Source organism: Accipiter gentilis, chromosome 3 (genome assembly GCF_929443795.1).
Source record: "Accipiter gentilis chromosome 3, bAccGen1.1, whole genome shotgun sequence".
NCBI lineage: Eukaryota > Metazoa > Chordata > Aves > Accipitriformes > Accipitridae > Astur > Astur gentilis.
The window spans coordinates 35,086,198-35,112,108 of record NC_064882.1 but is presented as its reverse complement, the minus strand read 5'-3'; the positions used below and the strand labels follow the sequence as shown (position 1 = coordinate 35,112,108).

Here is a 25,911-nt window from a genome sequence, read left to right as displayed (position 1 = left end):
TCAATAGCAAAAGACACTGAACTAAAGGTATAGATAAACTGAGGGGTTAAGCAGGTGTTTGAACATTGGAGCAGCTCTTACATCGTCATTTTTACAAGGAGGCAATTAAGACACAGAGAGGCCGAGTGACTTCCCAACATTTCCTAAGTCTGGGGAGGAGAAAGAAGCTGAACCGAATTTTCTTGTGCTTTAGATGCTTAGGTTAGACTCAAGAGTGACCTACAAAGTCACCCTTAAAATACAGATGGTGTCAGCATTGCTATTTGTCAATGCAAATCCTGGTGGGGTGGAAAAAACCCCAGTCTTTCCACCACTAGGGGCTTTTACTAGACATGTTTTTAGAAAGATATTTTAGGTAAGATACTTTAGGCTAGTTTTATCAACAAAAGTGAGCGAAACTTTTGACACAAAAATAATTTATAAAAGTTTTAGGTAACACTTTGATACATCTGTGGATATTTTTCCTTGTCTTTGTGTTGTTTTTAGAGACTATTTTACCCTTTTCTGTAAAAGATGAGAGAGATGGGCTAGGATTCAAAGGAGGGTTGCAGAAATGATGTTGATATATTTTAATTGCTAGCCAGCATGCTGTCCTTTCTAATGAAACCTTTTCTTAAGTCAATTAAAATAAAAGGCTTAGAACACAGGAGGGTGCAAAGAGGTGATAAAAACTGATGTACGGTCATATTAGCTGGAGAGATGTGATGTTCTTTTTCAAAGGCACAAGTGAATGCAATGGTGATGAGCTGAAAAAACCTCTTCTCATCCTTCTGTTATGCTAGGAGCATAGGAAGATTTTTCCTTGGTGGTTGATAGGAGTGTTGTAAAAAGTGTGGTCTAAGCCTTTCTGAAGATTAACTCATGACATGTGAGACCACAACCAAGAAAAGCTAAGCACCATTCAGACCTCTGTGACAGTATGACATACTCAGCACTTTTAAAAAAACAGGCCATTTAAATATAGCTGGGAGGCTAAGGAAGGAAAGTTTTAAAAATCTTAGCCAAAAACCTTAAAATATCAAAGAGAAAGAAGTCTAAATGTTACAAGCGTGAAGTTAGACATATGGTGTGATGGTTTTGGGGTTGGTGTCAATAATGCAAGTTGACTGGAATTAAGTAGAACTCTATCAATACTGGGAAGGCAGGTGGATGGACCCAATTTAATCAGTTTCTTTCCTCTCCAGTCTTAACTGGATATCTTTGAAATTAGTGGGTTTGTTGGAGAATGGCTGTGGACTAAAAATCAAATTTTTGCTGGACTTGTGAGGTCCTATCCTTCCTGCCTGCAGATTGCAGTAGAAGTAATGAGAAAAAAAGCCAAATGCAGAAGATACTAAAGTTCTTCGTTAGCTAAATCACCCACAGTAAGAAATCAAAGGTAAAAAAACAACCAACCCCTCCCCCCCAAATCCAGCTGTCCATCTGATGACAGAACTGTTCAGTCCAAGAATCCCTTAAGCCACTGTCTGCTTTATGAGACTTGAAGGGCAAAAAAGCTTCTGCATTTTGTGTCATGACTGCAGTGATAGAAAATTCCTACGGTGGATTTAGTTCCTCCCCATCAGTTCCTCCACTGATAGTTGTGGGTTTTTTTATTGCGTAAGGCTTTGAGGCACTGCGTTTTGAGGCTCAATTTCCCTCCTTCCTGCAAATAGAAAAATAATCCTGTTGCTTTGGGGAGAAGGAGTTGGCTCAGAGAAGAATTATATTAGCATGACTTATATTAAAAAAAAAAAAAAAAAAAAAAAAAAAAAGGAACTTGCCGGAGAGAGAATAATGAACCTTTATTTATTGTCTCGTGGAGACAGAATTTTGTGATGGCATGGAAGGTCACCATATGACTTATATGCTACTTAAGTCTCACTTGAAGGCCCACTGTTTTATCTCTTTTGCTTAGTGATTACTCAGAATGAGAATTTCTTGCCTGTCCTGGACTTGAAGTAGTTAAAAGACAGATAGAGCTACCCACGCCTTTCTGATATATGATCATGTGTGCACACTCAGGCAGTTTGTGTAGTAGTAATGAAGGAAACATAGGCTAAAACTATGCTTGCTGCATGACATTCTTACAGTAGCTAAACCTCTATTTTAATGACAGTCCAGCAAAAGAAAAGAAAAAAAATTACTTCAGTTTCCCAGTATCTCCCTCCACATACATCTCCATGTCACCATCCTAGTTGTGTGAGCAACTTTCCTGCAGCCCTGGTTTCAGGACCAATATTGTCTTTTGTCTGCTGAAGAGCTGCCAAGCAAACTTTCAGATTTATGTTGATCTGTTATGAACTTGTAGACTGCTGGCAAGCAAGTCTCTAGTTGAATGAAAGTTAGTAATTTCTTAAAAAGAACCTGTTGAGTACAGGAAAAGAAAAGCAAATTGAAGAAGAATGTGATCTCTGTGCTTAATATTCCACAAGCTGGCTAACCAGTTCTGAATTTGCTTACTTTAAATATTGCAGAAAAGTATATAATCTGTAATCTGGTTAAGAACTCTAGCTTCTACAAGATGCTAACAAATTGGTCAACCTTACTGCAAAATGTACATTAGTCTTCAGAGTTTATAAAGTAGTTTAATTGTGTGCTAAACTGAAAATAGAAAATAAACAGCAAGTTTAAATAGTGTCGTCTTAATATATCGTTATCACATACTCTAGTTTAGCATTTAAAGATAAATGTCTTTGGTAAAGGAGATGAAATGGTATAAATGTAACATCATGAGTAGAGTATATATGAATTTCACAGACCATTAATCTTTAATCTTTAAAGTTTGCTATTCAAGGCTATAAATACATTAATTCATCTATCAGCTCTTCTCTCCTATCTTGATTATGCAGGTCACAGAGGTTGCTATAGTAACCTTGCATTACCAATGTAAAGACAGTGAAGGATCTGGCTATCTAGATAAATAAAATAATCGAGAAGTGCTTGCAACCAGCACCCTGATTAATGTAATGCCTAGGTCTATTGAAAGAGTGCTTAGTTCCACATGGATTAGGCCCTTGACTTGTGGATTATGAGAAAGGCTGGCACTTGAAGCCAGTTTTGTGTGGAACAAGTTAGCAGTTAAGAGAGATGCTATTCACTGGGAAAGCCCATGGATTATGCCATATATGATGTTCATTCGTTGCAGTCTGCAATCACACTGTCAAAAGACAGTCTAGTATGGATCCCATGTGTGAACCTGCTTTCAGGGATGCAGATATTGTTTGGGTATTTTGAAAACCAAGAAAACGTGGTTTCTGTAAAGCTGAGGTAAGTCCATGTTGTTGAATATGCTTGTTGAACCACACGACCCAGTGCTAGTGGGGACTGGGCACATCATCTTATGGAAGAAAAGGCTGGATTACGCAGCAGTTGAGTAACAGGCATCATTAAATGCTAGTGCCAGCCTTTCATGTGGACCTGTGCTGATGATAAAGGAATGAGAAGTTGTAAGTGGGAGGAAGCAGCAAATTTCTGAATCGGATTTGCCCATGAGTTGAATATTTCTGACAGTTACGCCAGGGGCCTGAGCCCCAGCTGGAGCTTTGTAGTATTTTGGTAAGCAGAGGACCCACGTGAATTCTCAGGGGGAAAAATCCTAAATTGAGTAGTTTTTTCTATAGTGAGGAAGCTTATTGTGGAAGTTGCTTTCTTTTATCAAGCCTCTGGTTCTTGGAAACTTGTAGGAAGTGTGAGGCTCTTCCCCTAAGTTGGTTTTCGTTAAATATGGCCACTGGGTTGAAAAGGAATGCAGGAATGCAGGTACAGAGAGGCACAGTAGTGATGAATGCTCCGTTTCCATTGGAAACCAAGCCTAAAAATACCCCTGTAGCCACAGCTCAGCTGTGCTACCAATTGAAGTTGCTGGCTAAGCCTGTGAAATAACACTCAAGCCTAAACCAGGGAAATAAAAGAGAGAGCTAAAGCTGTAGTCTCTCATGGGCCTTCGTTCAGCCTTCAGTCCTACAAAGGAAACCTCTCATTGCTTTAGAAGGCTACCAGCCCTTTTCCTTTTTGTCTGACCCTGAAAAGCCAGATCAGTTTTGTGACTTGCTTTGTTGAGACTGTCAGCCCGCTCCCTGCGAGAGGCTGCTGCTGTCCCGGCAGCTTTCTGCAGGGGGGGAAAGGGAAAGAAAGATTCTGCATCAGCAATTCCATTCGTATTGCTTTCCTTCCCTCCTTCCCAGCACAAAGGTGGTTTTGTTTGTGCTCAAGAACCAACTAAAAAGTTTGGCTGTGAAATGAGCTCTCCTCTGGAGAAAAGGGAAGGGGTAGAAGATGTAGCATACAACTGCCAGACACAAATTTCTACCCGCTCTCCCCTCCAGGTCACGGGCAAGAGTTGGCTTTTGCATTACCTCGTTGTTGTGTTGTTTTACACAGCTGCAGAGCAGCTAATGAGACAGCATTTGCTGGGTTTGAATCTTTGACAGAAGTAATTTAGCAAATTGGAATATTCTATTCTAATTTTGTGGTGTAATTAGATAGGAGATAAATGAAAGGAAAGGTGCTTCCTCCTCATTGGTGGGACACAGGATACGGTTGGGGATTTGTAATGCGCTCACATTGGTATTTGTTTCAGTTCAGAATCTTTGGTGCTGTCAGAAAGGTGGGAGAGAGGTAGAGCAGTTAACCCTTGCAGCCAACATCCACCTAGGCATCTCAAGATGGTCATTACTTGAGCAGACTGAATAATATTACGCTCATTGAAATAAAATTCTCCCAAGAGTTTTCACTGGTGTGTAGTCTCTGCTAATAAAATAGGCTCTGTCCCTGAAAAGCTCTTATTCATATTGCTTGTTCTTTGTGTAACCAAGGATTTGCAGGATCAGAGAAGTATCCACATTGTTCTTCTTCCTGTCAGAGATGAGGTAGATATATTGTATATAGGGGAGTCTCTTGTGTGTATGAGTCTTATGAAAAGATAGCCACAGGTAAAGCACTGCTGAGCGCATTTCAAGATTTAGACTGCAGTGATAAGAGGATAGGCATGGCCCATATACCCAGGGCAGTTGGGCACCAAAATCAGACAGATAACTGAATGCCCAACTCTGTGCTTAAATCCCTTGGGCAGTGATGGAGAGAGTTTGGAGGAATGTGTGGATTTTCTTTTGCTTCTGCAAAAGACAGTGGTTTATATATTTTGAAGCAAAGAAAGAAAATGTAATGGCTCCAGAAGAAATGTTAACGAAGTTGTCTGGTGTCGTTCTTTATGAGTTTGGTGCCCTTTCTCAGGCTCAAGGCTGTGGAATTTGCGGGAAAGTCAGTCGCATAATCCTCAGCAGCTTTGTATGTTCAAGCAAAAAGTATGGGATACAGAATGTCTGGGTAATTAGCCGTGACAATCTCCTTCCAGCTTTTTTGGCTAAAAATGACTTGGAGAACTGACCTTTGTCTCTGGTGTTTGGTACTGCGCGTTAAATGCTGGCTTGGGGTTTGAATGGGGAGAAAGCACAGCCATTCCCTTCCTCATAGCTGCCTGCACACAGATGTGAGCCAGAGAAGAAGCTGCGGTCTGTGGAGCTGCTCTCCATCAGAGGAGCATGCCAGTTGCACTGGCTCATCCCAGTGCTGTTGATGAATCTTCTGAAGACATCACATGAAAATCTACTTCTAATGGAGTGAGGAAGGGTGGAAAGAAATAAGGGTGAATGAACCATTTTATTTAAAAATTAGTTCATGCTTTCAGTGAAGATCTATTTTTCCCTGTGAGCTTGCCAGCATCCCTTAATTCATATCACTTAGAATAAAATGACTTCTGGGTGTAAGGAAGATTTGAATTGTCTTTTCAGTATCACTAAATAATGATTACCTGGGGAGATACAAAATGTAAATTGGAAATGAATGAGATATAGCTGGTAATACGTTAGATGCATTATCTCCAACCTGAGGCCTTCAGTCAAAAGAGAAGGTCATCTGTTATCTTTAAACAGTACTGCAGCAGGTATTGAATTTTCTCTTCTTAAACAGTGCAACACTTTTCTGAGGAGACATGTGCCATGACTTCTTCTTAGACTTCCTAAATTATATTATTTTGTGATATCAGTTATGAGAGAGAGGAAGCAGGGGATCTCCACTGAACGACTGATCTTCACCAGTTTTCTGGAAATGTGTAATTTTTCCCTTTACTTTCTTTTCTGAAAAATCTCCCTTTATACAATTGTTGTGTGAACAATTCAGACCATGAAAACTTTAAGCCTCAGTTCCAATAATCTATGTTCCTTTGTTGGAATTGAATTTTTTCGTTTCTTCCAGATACATCATTACAACTTACATTGTGCTGAGTCAGACAGCAGTGTAGAGGAGATACTAATTAGTCTCGTGAAGTATCCTTCGTGCTTTGCTGAATGACAGAGGGCATGTTTCTTAAACTGCAGACCTCATTTTTCACATTTAGAAAATAGGGCTGGAGTTATTGATGGTAATAGTGCATAATGTAGTGAATCCTAGTTAGTTGGGGCAAGATTCTACCGGACAAATGTGCTGGAGGGAGAGGAGTGTGGCCTGCCTCAAATTCCTCTCCAAATATTCCCAATTAGAACAAGCAAACTGGAGGCAGATGGAGACTTGTCTCCTCTCTCCTGTTTTCTGACGTGAAGTGGGACTGGTTGTAGTTGGTCTCCTTATAAACCTCTGGGTTTGTCTTCCCATGGAGCAAGAGGGAATCTGTGAAGCTTTGTGTCTTCTGGGGCTAGAACAGTTCTGCACTGCTGAAGACTGGGGTTAGTGTCATGAACCATCCACCAATGAAGTGCATAAGCAACAGTGGAATTGCTATTTAATTTAACTCTGTTTTTCCAGTTGTTAAGTATACTCCTATGGTTTTTCATGTTTAAGCTGTATCATTATGTCTATCAAAATGTTTGTTGTTACCTGCTGTGATTTTGCATAATTCATGGTATTAGTTTGCAATTTGGAACCATCATACATTCTCCCTGGAGAAAACCAAAGGTTGCTTCACTGGTTTTGTGTCTTTGAGAGTAAATGGAAAGCAGGTTCTGGGTCCTACAGTCCTTATCAGAAAGTTAATTTTGAATCAGCCAAGCAAATTAAAGAAGGCATAATAAGGACATACTACTCACAATATGTTTGCAATATTTTTATGAAACGGCTTGCTAAGATAATAGTAACCTGAGTAAATCAGCCCAGGACCTTCATAAACAGGTGTCTTGTACTTTCAGTTAATTGTTTCCACAGAGGTAGCCAATGATAACATTGTATTTGTCCTATGGCAGTGTTACTGCAGCTCTCAATTTCATTTGATTTCATTTCATTTTCTTAATGGATGGATTAACCAAATCTAAAAATAAAAATCTATTTTTTTCAATTATGACAGGGATTTCCTTACAGGGATTTTGTGAGTTGCCCTGGAAACAAGAAAACACTGAAGTAAGGTCAGAAAAATGGTGTCATGCCAACAATTGTTTCTAGTTTTCTGGTCCCAGCTTAATACTAGATAAATTATATGGCTAAGGAGTCCATAGTATCAGCTGTATCAGTCCATAGTATCAGTCCAACTGTTAGCTGATACTGGCAGGCAACTTCTGAACAAAGGTAGGTGTGGTATGTTTATTTTGATTAGAAGGAAGTCAATGGGATTAATCCACAGTGAAAAGTTATCATGTCAGAAAAACATTTCTAAAAAATGTTTTTCTCCCCAGCCTGGCACATGCTCTGGAGTCGCTTCACTCTGCCACGGTCTGTGCTTCGTCGCAGTCTCAGGATTGCGTTGACTCCATCTTTACAGAGTCTGTATCAGCCAAGATCTTTAAGAGCGCAAGGCTGAAATCTTCTTTCTGGCTGTCTTCACAGGCAGTTATGGAATATTTTCTCTTTTTTCCAAGTGATGAAAATGCTGGTCCTCTGAACATGAAGCAGGCCAGTTTAATGTTAAAACAAAGGTCATTCCTAAAGGTTAACTGCCTTATAAATACCCAGATTGTTCCCTCCACTCACTATAAGTTTGCAATCTGCTTAATATATGCACAGTCAGGGAAAAGCTGTAAATATAATGCTAAAAGCAGACTCTTGGAACTATTGCTGTTGCTTTTCTTCAGCTTATGCAACTGTTTGCAGTAGCTTATTGCCAACAGAACTGTTGTGTCCTAGTACTTTGGGCTTAATCTTATGAGTCTCCTGAATACGCTGTTCTCATTCCAACACTCGAACAGATCTGCGTGAGGAGGGTTTGCAAGACCAAGTCGTTAACTGAAAGCCACAAATACATCACCACCTGCTTAAGCCATCAGTCTAGAACTGAGCTAGCTCAGGAAGTTATGCCAGCTGAAGTCCTGGCTAAAAAACCCTAGGAACCAAACATTTTGGCCATAAGAAGCCAGCCCTTCCAATCTTACCCAGACAGATCATTCCACCTGCTTCTCGCCTTGCAAATGATTGAAGTTCCCTCTTCCAGAGGTTATCCAGTGAGTCTCGCTGATCTTTCAACTGCAGCCTTATGTCCACTGATAGCTGTTCTTTTCTCACCCACATATTCAAAGCAGAGCCTAAAAATGCAGAGGTTATCTGCATCCATAGCCGCCTCTCTGCAGACAGACCCAGAAGATCTCTGGCAGTAAATAGCATCCTTGCTCCCCAGGCGTGTAAGTCCGTTGAAGGTGATGAGGTCATCCAGGAAACTGCTGCCCTCATAAATTCCTGGGACTGTGTGCTCAAGGCATAGTGTCGTCTCTGATACCTGTCTGCCACTAGTGATCTCCAAGAACTTCTTATAAAATTATAGTCTATGCATTAACAAGGTGTAGGAGGGAAGGATGTATTTTATGTAAATTTAGTCAGGAAGTCTTTGAAACTAATTGCTTAAAGTGAGTGGGGAAAGCTGATAGAGTGTGATAGACATACAGAATTTTTTTCCTGCTTTCAGAATAGACAGTGTTGATTAACTGGGCTTAGTATAGCACTGCATATATTAACTGAGCATAAAATTTCTCAGTGGATGAGCCTGCTCTGTGGATGAACTTAACAGGCCGTGCTCTGGATGTTATTACAGATGCAAATTGAGGAAGTTTTAGAGCTATACTTCCGCAGATAAAACCATTGGTTTTGGTAAAGTTGTTATCGAATTATTGTCCTGACCTAGTGTCAATATTTTAATTTGTGGTAAAAATGGAATCAAATGCAAAAAAAAATAAGATGTGAAGCCATACCTACAGAATGGGCTGTTTATTCTGAAACATCTCAAACTCAGGAGTAATGCTAGGGAAATCCTTATTCACATAGGCTACTTAGTGTAGGTACCCCTGAGAGATGTCAAAAGCTTGTCTGTCAATCAGCCTGCTAGTTTACATGCTAAGTCCTGTTTGGTCTTTCTGGTTTGTGCTTGTTGGTCATGCTGACTTGTCTGCTAGAACAGCCTCCGATCTTTCTTTGGTGTTGTTCTGGACACGGTCTACCATTCTGCAGGCATGGACTGCATGCCTTGTTCCTAGTGCATCACCTTGTATTTAACCATATTAGAATATTTATAGAAAATCAGTGATTTCATCTCCACACTAGCTGGAGGCTGGAGTTACAAGTTAGAGTTACCTTCTTTCTCTAGAACTGGGATTTTGCATAGATGTCTACATGTATTTGATACCGGAATTAAACGCATCGTGGTGCCTACTGTAGTAGGTCAAATCTGTTGTTCTCAAGTCTGAGTACGTGTGATGCATCTATGCACACTTCATTTCAGCGTGAGAGCTGGGCACCCGCTGTTGACTTTTGTCCTCTTCCCTTCACCATACCTTGAGCTAGTTTTAATGGACAGAAGATTTTTATGACATGCAAGTCTGGATAGACTCTCCTCCACACTGTGTCCTGTGCACATACATGAAGTCCCTGACCATTGCCATGACCATTTCACAGGGGTGACTGGTAGATGTGTGACAAAATGGAAAAGGTCAAGTGAAAAGGCAGAGCAAGAAGCAGCAGTAAGAAAATGTGATGGAGTGAACTCACAAGTTAACAACTGAACTTAAAACAGTATATTAAAATAAAACTAACATGAATTAACTCAAAATCTTTTCTTTCCAGAACAAAACTGCACTTGAATGGATGGGCACTAATGAATTAAAAAAAACAACAACAACAAAAAAACAAACCCCCCAAAAAAAGCCCCTCATGAAAATGATCCAGTGCGTCTCATTGTAAGCACGAGGCTGAGAACATGTAACAATTACAGGCCTTTGGAAAATTGAAGACTGAGATTTCAGTGGTTCTCCTTTAATAGGAAAAAAAAGATGGATATGAGTCTTTGATGAACAATGCACAAGGTTATGTAGCAGTCACAGCGTATTCTGTTTTACTTATTTGGGACAGAGAGCCAGATGCATCGTTGTTACATAAGCCTGCTGACCTGCATATAGAGCTTTGTGGTAATAGAGTTTCAGAAAAATAAATCCTGTTCAACTTAGCCAACATGAAGATACAAAACTAGTGTCTTTTAAGTTCTGTTGCTTTCTACTTGCTTTCTCTGGAGTTGTATGGCTATGCAGGTATGTTTAAAGGGGAAAACCTCACAAAACATGTTATTCCCTAAAGGGCTTGGTTTTGAAAATAAAATTGGGAGAGTATGAATACCTGGGATAAAGAGGAAGGGTGAGGAGGCAATGAGTGTGATAAAAGCTCAGTCTGCTGAGTAATGGTACAATCTGTATGTTTAGGGAATGGGACTGCAAGATGCGTTGTACACTGTCTGTAACAGCCCGTTATTTAAGTGGCGTAACATGGAAAAAGATCGTGCCATTTTGCAGAGGATTTTGATAATTTGTTTAATTTGATTTTATTCTGATTTGAAGTGAGAAGGAGTATTTTTTCAATTCTTAATGAATAGAATAGGATATTTTCAGTTGGAAGGGACCTACAATGATCACCGGGTCCAAAGTTAATGACACCTAGAACTGGAGGCATCAGAAGCTCTGGGGTCCCCAGCTCGAGGGATTCTGTTGGGATCCTCTGGCTGCCTGGAATGCCAAGGAGTTGCACATTTCTAGAGCTTCCAGACTTTTGCTTCTTTTCTTTCTGCCTGGTGGGCTAACAGAGAGCTGGCAGCCTTGGAGTTTATGAGCAGGGATACTCTGCTCTGAGTTTCTTGGCATCCTGCCTAATGAGATCTGTAGAGAAGCCAGCAGCTGAGGAGCTCTGCAATCTCTGAGACAATCCTGGAGCAATAACTTCTTTCAAACTCCCACTCTCTGTCAACCTGCCAGGAGCACTGTTGAAGAACAGGGAAGGGGACCTGGCAGGAAATCAGGCGTGATTCCTGCAGCCTCATCAAAATCAAATGTTCCATTCAAAATGTTTCTGGCCACTTTTAGTAACCCCGTGCAGAAACTCTACATGTCAGCACCTGATCCTGCAGGTCCTGCATCCCCTTGCTTTAGGTATAATGGGTGCAAAGCTCAAAGAGACAGAAGGGAGGATGAGGAGATATTTACACCATCCTAGTACCTCTGTAGTTGGGATGCCAGTCAGCTGCAGCTCTTCACGCAGCACTAGACTGCCTGTAGTCAGGTGGCCTACAAGTCCCTACTGGTATTGGAGGACACGGTTATTCTAGGAAGACTCTTGACTGGTGTAGTGGCTAATATAATTGTACTGGGAAGGCAGATGAAATACTTGTTGGCACCTGCGCTTTTTCCCATGCTTGCTTTATGATTGACCTTGAGGTCCGTGTCTGAGTAGAGATATCGGTCCGAACAGTGGGGACAGGAGAGTTGTCCGGGCACACTTGCCCCAAGCATGTACTTAAAATTCAATACAGGTATTTCCAATGTAAGTTACAGCAGCCTAAAGGTTATTGTAATTTATACTTGTAATCTACAGCTACAGAGTGACGTTTCAGCAGCTGGGCAGCCCTAGAAGGTGAGCATGCTCTCGCTTTTTCTAGCCATAGAGCAGGAGGATGATAATACAACAGGCCTTGTGGCTTACTGTGATGACCATGGCCCCTGCAGGGTGAATTAGGACTAATGATGCAATGCAAAATTGCCCAAATGACAGAGAGAATCTGGGCCACTGTGTTCATCTTGTCTGATTTCCAAATTTTTCAGTGCTCAGGGGGACAGGATTATATCAAAGTTTGACTTCCTGCTATGTAGGTCACATGCTGCGTGCTGAATCCTCCACCACAGGGGTAAAGCTGGACCTTTGCCTGTGTAAATATTGATGGGAATAGCAAATGTTTTTCTTTTATTAATAATTTTCAACTCGTTAGATTTAGGATAAAACCATTTAGACTTTTACTGGTGGTGGTGCATTAAATAACTACGTAACAATGTGTTGCAGTTATTAAATTCTGCAGTCTTCAGTATGCTGCCTCTGAGCAAAATCTACTGTTGCTCTGGAGGCTTTCCGGGTGACGAGTGGGCTGCCTGGCTCTGCCATGGGGTGTTCAAAGGTACCATCGCCTCAGTGCTCCTGTAACCACAGCTGAGCATCCGCTGTCTCTGGCAGACAAGGCTGTGAAGGCTGACGCACAAATCTGCTGTAGGTTGATCTGGGAACAGGGTGAGGAAGTAACCACAGAGAGTCTACGATTTGCTCACAGACTTGTAATGACACTGCTTTGATTGCCATTGTAAAAAAAAAAAATAATAAAAAAAATCCAACCTACTCTAGCAGTTATTCTGGCTTGTAACACGCCTCTCTAAAGATCAGGCAAGGAAAACAAAGCAGAACAGAAAAAAACTCAAATATTTGTGTGCTTGTGTCTTCCTAAGCTTTTGCTGTGGGGTGCAGAGCATCTAGCAATCCTCTTCCTCAGATGCTACTTAATCTGTTCTGGATGCGCATACATCATTTTTCCCTGTGTGGTTGGAGAGGTAGTGGGATACAAAAATGCTTTGCTGAAATGTGAATTCACTTGCCCATTTTTCTTAGGCTGACAGCAGCAAGGCAAACCTGCTCATCAGTTACTTGTCTGACTGTGCATTTTAGAGGAAGAAATTTCTTTGTTACTGCTGCAGCTCTGTTGCAGCAATTAAAAAAAATGTGTCTAAGGAGGAGGCAATAACTCTGAAAGTGTCTTTGGTGACTAAACATTATAGTCTAAATATGCAGTGTTGCTGCTGATTTTCCCAGTCTCCCGTGAGTCATAAAATCTTGTCTCTATTGAGTGAGCCATTCTTAATGACCTTGACTTAAAAAAAAAAAAGAGACTGTGACTCCCCCTAAATCAAATAATTTAAATGAATGGTTTTCTGTAGGACATTTGTAGTGCTTTTCAGATCATTAAAATTCCTGACAGACAATGGGCAGGTCTGCATTTGCAGGCATCACTGCTGTCCCCAGGACAAAGCCCCTCTGGCCCAAAGGTTGCTGTGCCTTGGATGAATGCAACCCTTAGTCTTCTGGGCCAGCCTTTACCCATGCAAATGTGAATAGGACTGCCTGGGAAGATCATCTGGTAAAGAGATAGCATGCTCCAGAGACTGAAGGGCTCAAATGGCCTCTAATTCCAAGGACCTTGTGTCGTCCTGCTCACAATTTGTGCTTTTCAATCCCAACAGGTCTTTCATGGTTTTATTTACCTCCTTGGCTTGCCCAGCATCCCCCACAGACCAGGGTGCTGCTCTGAGGCACAGGCTTTCCCCTCGTAGTGTGTTGATCCAGTTTGCAATGCTTTGCTGCAAGGAGGTTGAATCCAACTCAGCAAATTAAGCAAGTTTTCACAAGATTCATGGCTGTTACCTGTTGCAAATATATCTGTTCCAGTGACGTTCTGCAACTGGTCTGTGAAACTGGTGTTACACATTACCAGCAGAACCTTATCAGTAAGATTTCGATATTAAGAATGCCTCTCTGAGAAACTGTAAGGGAAAGGAGTGGCACAGCAGCCCAAAAGATTTGGAAGTCATGAAGTTGAATGTGCTTCTATTGCATATTTTAGGGGGGTGGGAGGCTGGGGGGGACTGCGGGACTATTGTGGGTCAACATGGCTGTTGCCAGAAGAAACACTGTATGTCCCAGTTGTAACCAGATGTATTATAGTGCTAAAGCACACAGTGAAGTACATTAGATGTGAAGTATTTGTTATGGTTGTTGCTACTGTCTGTTACTCTTGGTAATTAATTGATAATGCTCACTTCTTTAACTAACCTCAGTAAAATACGCACATGATAGGGATTATCTCCATTTTTGAGTTGACAAGATAATCCTTCTGGGATTTGCTTTTTCATTGTGCTGAGTTGCATTATTGTTTTGAGATGCTTCTCAAAAACAATATGCTTGCTAAGGTACCACTCTGCCGTTGTATTTGGACATGTCGTGCTGTTATTGTCTCTATAGTGTGAGGTTAACTCATTTGTATTAGCCTTTAAATCCATTATAACTGTCTTAATGGGAGAGATGTAAATAACGCTAAATTCATGTCCTCAATTTACCTTAGCACAAAAAAGAGCCTATATTTAATAAATGCTGTTAGATTTTCAAGGCTAGTAAAAGCTCTGGGATATATTAATGAGGTGGTGCCTGTACAGGAAAACTGAATCGGTAAAATAAAGGGGGTCCTGTGGAAGATGCTTTGAATACAAGGGTGTTTTACTTGTTTCTTATTTTAAATTGGAATAGGGCCACTGTTTAATTAGGACTAGCACTGGGTGAACTCTATCATAAAAAAAAAAAAAAAAAAAGATTCCAGCTGGTTTTTCCTTTTTTTGTGTGTTCTCAACAATCTGTGATCAGACTTTGAGGTTTCCTAGTTTGTCATTTTAAATTGTTGGACTGCTTCACATCAACGTGTTTCACCCTAAGCTTCTTGGCAAGCTGGCTTGCTTTGGATGCATTTTCAAGATTTTGGGTTAGCAATCGAGCTCATAAGTGTGTATGTTACTGCTGCCTGCCTGCAAAGTTGTGGAAAATTTGATGAGCAGGAGGTTAGACATCGGGATTCTTCTGGAAGCATTTGCATCTCAAAGATGCAAAGGATTGCAAGGATATTATTCTAGGAGATATTTTTTGAAAGCAAGTATATTATTTCTATATATATTGATAGGCCCTTAACAGAAGAAATTAACTTCCAGAATGGTGCTCAGCACAGCAGTGAATTCAACTGTCCGTGCACATTTGTAAGATTCACATTTGCAACTCCTGTTCACTGTGGTTACCCAATCCTAATTAAGACCCTTAGATTGTTCTGGATGCTCATGATTATATTAGTTAGACCAAGTAAAATATCTGTAATTTCATTATCAAGTATTAAAGAACAGCACGAGCTTTCATGCCTGGCATTTTCTTTCATTTATGCTACTGTAGCTCCAGAACAGTGGTAGAAGCCAGTGATGCTTCAGTGATACTAACAAGAGGATAATATGTGACCCTTGATAAGGGCAGAGACACAGCAGAGTGATTCTTTCATATTTTACAGCAGAAACTCTTTTCCCGTGTTGCATAGCACCTTCTTCAAATATTTGTTCATAACAGAAAAAAAATAGGTATTTCCTTGCTGGCTATAAAGAAATTTTATTAATTCCTTGAATTTTGCACTTTCTTCACTTTATATATGAAACAATGGATATATGGTGTGCCCACCCCGCACATCAGGGCTGAGGTACAGAGTACCCACTGTGTACTGGTGACTTCAGACCTTTGATGCTCTGTGTTATATACTGAGGAAATGTTCTCAGTATGCATTGACTGATATTATTCAGAAGCCAGACTGAAGCAGTTGGGACTGCATGATGGTCCACCACCTAAACCCACCTCAGAAAACTGGAAGGTTAGCAGACATTATTTCGATGTGTTTTTACGCTGGTATCACCATATTTCATGTCTTCTTTCAGATGATCAGAATAAAATAGCACCCACCTTTTTCTGTCTTCATCTTCTCAACGGAAGGAACTGTTTAACTTAAAATCTTGTGTGTGCATTCATTACGGTTGGACTTGATAATCTTAAAGGTCTTTTCCAAACTAAATGATTCTTTGATTAATTAAAAAAAAGAATAGGGACTCTCTGAAGATGCCGTAAGGGTTTTAGGAATTTGTATACACTCCTGCAGCTGTTTTTGGTTTGGTGTTTTTTTCCCTTCCACCCCTGCTGCTGTTTGTTTTTAAAGTCTTTATATTGGCTTGTTGCTCTCCGACTTCGATGCACACTCTGAAACTTTTTGCAAAGCTTTTACTGCTGTACTACCTTCTTCAGGGGAGGAGGGTGGCTTCCACCCTGTGCTTTGCAAGGGACAGAGACCTCGGACCCTGCCAGTGGACACAGAGCTCTTCTCTCCGAGGAACTAGTTGGAGTGGAGGAGTTAAACAGGACAGCCCTCTTTAGGAGGAGGTGCGGTTGGTCAGCACTAGTTCTGTTCCACCAGTATGAGCTGAGGTGGATGAGCTTGCGCAGACCAGATCATTGTATTCTTTGTATTGTCTGTCTCCGAACAAGCTGAGCTGGCCAGAGGACAGCAACAGCCTTGGCTGGCAGTACTGGTGCTCTCTGAGCTTCCTTAAGTATGTTAGTTTAGATACTTGAGGGAGTAGCGCGCTTGTTCTGTGAGGAGAGGCCAAGGGATCTAGGCTTGTTCACCCCGGAGAAGAGGCAGCTTTGGAGGGACCTCACAACAGCCTTCCTGAACCTGTGAGGAAGTAACTGAGATGGCAGAAGGAGCTGGGCTCTTCATCCTCTGGAGAGGATGAGACACGACGGTGGGCATAAGTTGAAACAAGAGGGGTTCATACTGGATATAGGAAAAGCGTTTCCCTCATGAGGACAACCCAGCAGTGGGACAGGCTGCCTGGGAAGGTTGTGCATTCTCCATCCTGGGAGGTTTTCAAGATTTGACTAAGTAAGCCCTGAGCAAACTGCTCTGACTTTGGAACTGACTCTGCTTTGAGTAGGTTGATCTAAATGACCATCTGAGGTTCCTTCCTATGATTTATAGTTTCCTGATACTTAGCACGTGATGAACAAGAATAGATGAGGAGAACTGGGAGCAGCTAGAATAAAAAAATGCCGGCAGCTCACAGAGGTGGTAAAAGGTTGGAGAACATCAAGTGAGTGCATGAAAATGGATCGCTGATCTTTGTTATGTTGGAAATTATTCAGTCCTGGCTTAGAGAACAGTGCACAGTCTTACCACTTCTATGTTGCAAGGTTGCCTTTAAGGCTCCAATGTCATGAAGAAATCAGTTTTGTTTAATGACCTTCTGCATTAGCAGTTCTTTTCGTTGGTGGCTGAAATTGATTTTGCTTGTGATGTGAAGGAACATGAGCCCAGCCTCTGCATCGTTGCTCAAGCATGTGCTTTAGCTCTAACAAAGAATGGGAGGCCAGCAAATTTCTGAGAACCAGAAATGCCCTTGCTGAAACTCTTAGGTCCACTATTGATAAAGACTCAGCTGGTTTTTAATCACTGTGATGCATGGCTGGAAACTGCACGTTTGGGCTTAAGCACTGGAAATGCTTGGTTGATAGTTTTCTTTGGTGAAGTGACATCATGAAGACCTTTTTTATTTTCCTCAATCATTTCACAAAACAGACTTCCTCCCTGACCAGAGTAATTACAAACTAGTTCAATAGTGGTTTATGTTGCCATAATGCTTAATTAGAAAAGTGGTATGAAGAAAAAGAATAAGAGAAGGGTGAAGGACAAATATGCCAAGGAAATAAGACTGCAAGGAGCACAAGGTTTCAAAAAGACTTGGAGTAGAGAATAAAAGGAGAGATAAATAACGTCACATAGGAAGGAGCAAGGACAAAGAGGATGAAAGGAATGTGAAAGAGAAAATGAAGAGTGTGACAAAAACAAGAAAAGAAATATAACTGGCAGTTAACATTTCAAGAAAAAATAATAAATATGGAAGGAAATATTGTGCAAATAATGACTTTTACATTTGTAAATGCTCCCTAGTCTAGCAGTGTATGTTTGGCAAATATTCTTTATCTCTGACTTTGGAAAACTGGAGAACTTGGTTTAAATTTAAATCAGTGGATAACTGTTGTGGTTTAACCCCAGCCAGCAACTAAGCACCATGCAGCCACTCACTTACTTCCCCCCACCCAGTGGGATGGGGGAGAAAATCAGGAAAAGAAGAAAACTCGTGGGTTGAGATAAAGACAGTTTAATAGAGTAGAATGGAAGAAACTAATAATGATAATGATAACACTAATAAAATTACAATAGTAATAATAAAAGGGTTGGAATATACAAATGATGCACAGGGCAATTGCTCACCACCCGCCGATCGACACCCAGCTAGTCCCCGAGCGGTGATTCCCCCCACCCCCACTCCCCCCAGTTCCTATACTAGATGTGACATCACATGGTATGGAATACCACGTTGGCCAGTTTGGATCAGCTGTCCTGGCTGTGTTCCCTCCCAACCTCTTGAGTCCCTCCAGCTTTCTCACTGACTGGGCATGAGAAGCTGAAAAATCCTTGACTTTAGACTAAACACTACTGAGCAACAACTGAAAACATCAGTGTGTTATCAACATTCTTCTCAATTAACTCTATCCCAGCTGAAACCAGGACAATAACAAAAGATGTGATCACTAAAGTGCAAAAAAAATACATGATCATTGAATAAAATAAGGCTAAGTTTTAGAAGGACCTAGGGACTCATCCTTCTGATCCTTCCCAACTCCTGTGCACAGGGATGGGATCACAGAGAAGAGACTTTGTGTATGAGTAGAAGGGGAGAGGCAGGAATGTATTTCAGACCATCCCTGAATATGAGACCAACTCTGCTGTTACCAAGTCATATTTCTCTTTGTAACATTAATTACAAAAGGGAAAGTGCTTGATGTCCTGAAAAATCCTTGGAAGCTCTGGATAGCAAAGGCTGTTAAGTGTGTTCTGCTGGGTCTTCTTTTGATTGCACTTAGACTACAGAGACATTAATCAAAAGAGAAGATGCTCCATGGAGACCCCAGTAGTGTTCCCTTTCTTTGCCTGGAGACAAGAGTGAACTGCAACGGACTTCTTTGTTTGCAGCACAGTCTGGAGCTCTGTTAGACCATGGAAAGAGAAGAAATTCCAAAAAATGGTTTTGTTTGGATCCACCTACAGCAGAGACAGAGATAATGTATAACGTCTTAAGAAGGCTGCAGAAAGCTTCTGGCATTGTTTTGAATCAGAAGCAAGTCTGAACATTTGCCACCTTCTGATCCAAGATGGAGATCTGAGCTACGGCGTATGCAAGGGCTCTAAAAGCCTCTCATTGCTAGGACTCCTACATGTGCTCCTGTCCACCTGGCACTCTCCTGGCTCAGTTACTGACTTTTGCATACCTCACTGCTTTTGTGCCCTACAATATCCCATCCAGCTGCTTCTCCAGAAAGAATGGCCTCTGCTTTATTGCTCTGCCTCACTCTGCAGCATTTTTTTCTGTGCTGTTCTTCATACTTGGAAGAACCTTTCCATCCTAAAGTACAAGCCATAAAGGCCCTCTTCTTTCTCAGTTTTTACTTTTTCTCTTTTGGGAGGGCATGTTGGTGAATGGGACGTGTGTTACTAATGACAGTTAATTACTCTCACCAGTCAGTTATCATAATAATAATTACAATATATCATTTTTTAAAATTCTGTGTGTTATTATCATTTCCTATATTCCTGATGTACTAAGATGTATGTTTCTCCAGTAGGCATCAAGTTTTAGCCAGTGTTAAGTATGCAGGCAGTGCATCACTGGTGATATTTAACAGTAATAATGACAGCCTCAGTGGAAATTGCAAAGCCAGATATAGTATTTTTCAGGCTTTGAAACTTAATATCTGAGGAAGAATTCAAATAATGAATATTGCTCTGAGAAGAGGCATAGAAATAGGACTTACTTGGAAGGTCGGATTTGTGATGGCTGTCATCCCTGGGATGAACTTTATCCATGAGACTACTTCTGTAGATCCCTGCCAAGGGGATTATGAAACGGTGCTGGGAAGATGGCAGGGAGTGCTTATTCCCATATAAAGAGATGACAAGAACTTGTTTACAAGAAGGAGTAGCAAAAGGGAAGATTATGGGATGTGCTTTTCATCTTAAAATCAGTAAATCATGGGAGAATGTCTCAATGTGTTTTGAACAGTTCAGTTTCTACAATGTGTTCACTTAACACTGCCATTATGTTATCTTTGTGTGGAAGCACCTAGGCACACTGCTTCCCAAATGTTTAATTTTGACCTTGAATGAATAACAAATGATTCCTTAAATTGTGAAAATCCAGATATTTATCTTATGTTTTTGTCCTTTTTTTTTCTCCTCCCCCCCCTTTTTTTTCCTCCTTCCTCTTATCCAGGGAAGAATGTATCAGTCACACAGAAGAAGCAGTACTGCTCTGAAGGAATGATGAAAGGTGCTTTGACCTGGTGGTGACTGCAGCTGCTTCATTATGGGAAAAACTGAGAAGTTGTCCTGAGTTACCATCTAATACGTTTTAGCCACCTCCTCTAGTGGAAGCTGGCCACGCGGACCAACCCAGTGTGTGGTTTGAGTTTTCATTCTGTTTTGTTTTCTTGGGATCTCAGCGTTTTCATTTTAAGGAAATTACCACGTTAAGCACAGATCTCAGTCTTCATGGGTCTGCTTGTGTGGGCATGTAATATATCTTCAGCCTCATATGGCTTTGAGCATTCCTGAAAAATCCTTTGATCTGAGTTAGGATGGTTAGGATTTCTGAGGACATGGTACTTGAGGGTACAAACTGTTTAGGAAATGAGACAGAACTGCATTTTTACAGGGGTAAGTAGGAATTGGGAATGTACTTCATGTGCACTGAGAGGCACTTGGCACATCAAAGCGCCGTGTCCTAATACTCTAGATGGATTATTTCAACCACATGAATAGGCCACACTGAATTTAACTTTCAGATAAGGCATTCGCATGCATACATGCTTTTCCTGAAATAGGTGGTTTTGTGCACACTGGTTAGTAACAGTACACGTGACGCGAACACATTTTGCAACCACACTGCACAATACAGATTTATCCACCCATAACCCCTACTATTCATGTCTGAGTACCCATTTGTGAAGGCAGGGAGATATGAATGCAGGCATGAGATTTGTGCATAAGGGAACATATGGTTCCATCCATTCCTTCTTTAACTAAAAGCACGCAGCACTGTTGAAGTCAATGGCAATACTTGTGTTGACCTGAACGAGAGCAGCCGTGGGTACTGCTCTCTCAAACTATCCCTTATAGTGTAATGCACTTTCAGTTTTGATAACTGTTTTATGACTTGCATTTTTTTTTTTTTTTTTTTAACATTGAACTAACTGCTAGAACGTACTGTCTTTACAATGCTTACTCGCCCAGTAATTCCAGATATCCTTTGAAAAGATGCAGAAGGATAATAAACTGTGGAATCCCAGATCAGATTAATGTAATGTGCATTTCTAGATTATGATTAGTAACAAGATGACACGTTGGCATGGTAACACTTGAAGCTTAACTGCAAGTTCTTAAAATAAAGCAAAGACATATGTATAGGTTTCTATCCATTTGCATACTCTCCACCTGAAAACATACATCATTTCCACAACAGTCAGGCAATTTAACCTTCCTTCTTACTTTTGAATTAAGTGTTGAACTAAAACATCATCCCTCTTTCCCAGTTTTTATGCATCATCTCCAACCGTAAATTATAAATGTTGATAATGGACCTGTCCATTTTATAACATCTTAGGCTTTCTGTCTTTTGGTTTCATTTTAAAACAATTAGCATAAGGAATGTAGGACATGCTTCATTCTTTGTGTTTTGTACCAGATTGATCTCCTTTAAATTCTGCCACCTCCTAATATGAAAATTGTTTCACTGATATTGGAAAAGTCTGTTTATTAATTAAATTGATAGATCAGTGGGCGCATTTCATGTGGCTGAGGATTGGGAATTAAAATCCCAACTTTACCTCAAATTATTTTAAGAAAGCAGTAAAATTTTTAATGTGAGATTAGTAGCTGAGACAGAGAGCCTAGCTATTATTTTCTAGTTGCCTTACGGTGAAGAGAAAAGTGTTGTCTAGTCGTTACAGAGTCTGTTTGGCTTTCTTTCACTAAGCAGAAGTTAACTTGTTTAATGTGCTATCTGTGGTAAATGTGCCAGGGGATGCTTTACATGTATCTTTGTTTTGTGTTAAACTTTCTCAGAATGCAAAATAGGGCACTTTGTTCTGATTGCTTTATATGCACAATATTGCTTTGACCAAATTCCTTACAGTCAAAATTGAGATGCTGCTAAGTTCTGCATAAGTAAATACAATCTTCTTCTGTCACCCTAAATAGACAAAATGGGCAGTGTTACATGGAAAATACGATTTCTTTGACAGTTCACTTATTTATGTATACTCTACTGTATAGAGCATCGCAGGATCTTGAAAATATAGCTTACAGTATTTCCACAGCCCCTTACGCAACCTTTAAATCCTGAATTCTGTTCTTCACACCACTACGGATGGCAGATGCTGGAAGTACAATGATTGACTCCGGCATGATAATCACGTTACATTCAGAATAATACAATTGCCAGGAAATATTTCACATACACAGCAGAGTTCCCAGGATAAACCTCCTGCTAAGGCATGGCTGATGTTTGTCCTCGTGGCCTTTTAACAAGTGGAAACCCTGATCTGTGTTTCATAAATCTACCTGTATTTCTCACTTGCAGATGAAGGATTTTATTATTTGGATTTACTGTGGTTGTGGGGTGGAGGGAGGGAGGGAGGGAGGGGCATGTGCATGCTGGGTTTTGCCACTAATCCTTTGGAAATCCTTTAGTGCCTTAAGGAGGCAGAGGGGGAACAGACCTTAGGATTACAGAAACTTGTTCAAACCTCTTTCCTGCTTTAGCAGAATTCCTTTAAAATATATTGTGCCTTTGGCTCCAAACATACTTGCATTAGAAATCAGTAGCCATGGGATTATGGACAGGAATTTTTGTCCCCGCACAAATGTTAGGAAAGAGAGTATACTGTTTCTTATATAGGATGTGAATTAAAAATATAGCTAACTTAAGTTCTACCATTGGGATCCATGCATACTAGGAAAGTTGCAAGTTGCAGGTAAAGCCAAAAAAAAAAAAAAAAAAAAAAGAAAAGTAAAAAGGAGAAAGTTTAAATGTAGTGGATGAAACGCTTGTACCACTGAAGTGACTGGCAAATTTTCACTGGCTTCCCTGGGACCAAGATTTCATGCTTGCTTCTACTTAAGAAATGCTCACATATGATAGATACTTAGGTACTGTGCTCTCTTTAATATTGTCTATGCACACAGAAGAGGAAAAGAGAGATTAGTAGTTGGGGAGACCTGCCTTGATGTGGAGTTGATGGGATCTGTGGTATAAATCTCTGGTCACTATTGTTTCTCTATGTAACATAGACTCTTGCTATGGGAATATGAATATGCAAATGTAAATTCCAATGTGAGAGGTTACTGCACAGTGTGCACTAACCGATGACCAAAACCTACATTTCTCTACACTTTGAATTGCGGTCTTTTTCAAAAAGAGGGAAAATGTAGTTAACAGGTGAAAACCACTCCTGTGCAAAAAAGGCCTGTGTGAGGCAATTTATGTAGTCACTGATGGTCCTAAGCAGATCTTAGGAAAAGTTGAATAAGGTTTGAGTTCATGAGTAAATTTTATCTTTTAGGAATTAAGAGCAATTTGTTGGTAGAGAGCTACAAAAAAAAAAAAAAAAAAAAAAAAAAAAAAGGAGGGGTGGGGGGGAAATGAAGGCCTGAAAATCAGAGTGGTGGTGGTCTTCTGTTTTGCTCCCCGTGATGACAAGCAAGTTTTAAAGAATATGTAAATAGTTAAAATCATTACATGGCTCGCAGTATGTAAGACAAGACCCAGCATGGAACAGATTTTTATAGCTTCTTTATCAATTACACTTCTGTCTTTTGTTTGAAACTTGGAAAAAGAAAACGTGTAAATTAAATAAGGAGCAAAGACTTACTGCACATATTTGTTTGACTGAAACAAAGATATTTCCCCACCTCCTGAGGTATTAATGAGTAATCTGGGATCAACAATGTATGGAGATCTTGCCTTTTGAGTTCTAGCGCTGTGCAGCTATTTAACTCTTTTGCACAGCCAACAGTGCGATGGTGACCAGCAGTCGTGAAGAGCAGTTGTTTAGGGCCACAAATTGGGATCCATTTAAAGAGGTGCCAAAGAATGCACAAAAAGACTGGGGTTTATGGTGTGATACTTATTAAGCACATGTACCAGTGAGACTGGGGAGGGAGGGGTGTTTGTAAATAAATGCAAAAAAATGTAAACTCCAACCCATGACCACCCTGTAACTGGGTGTCAAATTGGTCTCGGCTAAGTGAGAAGCTTCAATAGTATGAGAAAAGCCATTCTTGTTTTAATCTGTTCCATTAAAACCTTCTGGATAACTTTTTTTCAGCTAAGATTTCCACTCTCAGACATTTGTCATGGATATCAACTGTATATATGTATTAATTTTCAGTGTAACTAAGGAGGACACAGAATTGTAATGAAGTCACAAAGTCTACTTGATGATTATCACAGATTTGTAACTCTCACTTAAATTATGTAAGATATGTTGACATTTTATCTTGTTAACAAGATGTATTTTTCTATGTTAGTTAAATGTATAATTTGTATAATTTTGTATAATAAATGTATGCATATTTTAAATTAAAACCTTTATAATTTCAATTATTTTAACTCTAAAATAGTAGCGGAGCTTCTGAAATATGGTTGTAAATACAACTGTACCCGTGGATAGCAACCCAGGCAGTCTCCATTTTGAAGAAGGGGCCACCTGGTCTTCTAACAGGGTAAGGAAAGTGTTAGGCCTGAGCTCTCGCTCCTCTTCGTGGAGGAGCTGCCATTCAGCTTTTGCTGATTTAGCAGAATTAATATGAATTAGCAGAATACTGCGGGCTGGATCACTGCTTAGGAAGCGGGACACTGGAGCCTTCCCCAGCTTGTAGGGTTTTGGATCCATGGTTCCTACGTGTCAGGAGACCGTCCAAATCACCAGGCCATAGGATGGGGCTTTGCGGGGGGGGGGGAGGAGGACACTGCAGCCAGAGAAACAAGAGCCATGTAGAGCAGGGAGAGGGAGACTGCCTCAGTGACTTAGCGACTCAAGTCACTCCTCTGGGAGAAAGAAAACTTGGGTCTCTTTCACACTCACTCCGTTTGGGCTGTTCGTGCCTTTTTTGTCTGATGATTCTGTTGTAAAATGCACAATAGCAAAAGTAGGTGCAAAATGTACATTGCTTATTCTCTGAGCCCCTATACCAGGAAAGTCCTGTTCTAGCTCATGATGTTCACACTGTTTCAAGAAGAGTTCCAGCTACAACTGGACCCAGGCTGGTAAACGATATCTTTCTTGTTGGACTTCTGTTGAAGGTTTTTATTGTGTGAAGGAAGCATGTCTCTAGGTTTTCTGCACTCTCTGTCTAGTCTATTCGGAATAAAGGTCCCGTAGGAAGATGGTGAACTTTCAATCAAGTTCTGTCCTCTTTTCATCAAGCTATGTCAAAACAGGATGAGATGCAGTGTCTGCAAGAGAATATACCAAAGCAATACTTTCCTCCAAAGCTGCATACATGTTTTTAGGTAAAGTTGCAGAGTGACAGGGTACCAGGCTGTAACTGGGTCTGCTTCTCTAGCACCTAAAACTGCAGTTTTATCTCTTAGTGAGCAGAAGAACAGTATGCATCTGTTGACTTAGAACACAGTTTTTAATAAACTGAGGGTTACAATATGAAAAAAATCCATTTTAAAGCAAAGACTCTGATATGATTTTATGCTCATTTCTAACTTGAAAGTTTAATGCTGTTTTCCAAAGCACTGATTTGACATGTTGTCTGAGTCTTGTGGTCTCCTTATGTATCACCATTAAGATTAATGTCCTAGCTTCATACTGAAACAAATAGCATTAATATTTGTTATTTCAAAAAAACCTGAGCAGTTCTGGAAACCTGAACAATATTATCTAACTAGATCCCACGTGTAAACA

At 40.4% G+C, this 25,911-nt stretch overlaps 1 protein-coding gene across 1 annotated transcript in view; it reads left to right on the top strand.

Moving 5' to 3' along the window:
• Window positions 1-22,605, top strand: part of C3H4orf50 (chromosome 3 C4orf50 homolog) — an 81,903-nt gene extending 59,298 nt beyond the window's left edge. The window contains exon 15 of the mRNA XM_049797209.1: window positions 20,208-22,605. The gene's annotated coding sequence lies outside the window, so the exon portion shown is untranslated. The remainder of the gene's footprint in view (window positions 1-20,207) is intronic.
• The last annotated feature ends 3,306 nt before the right edge of the window (window positions 22,606-25,911 follow it).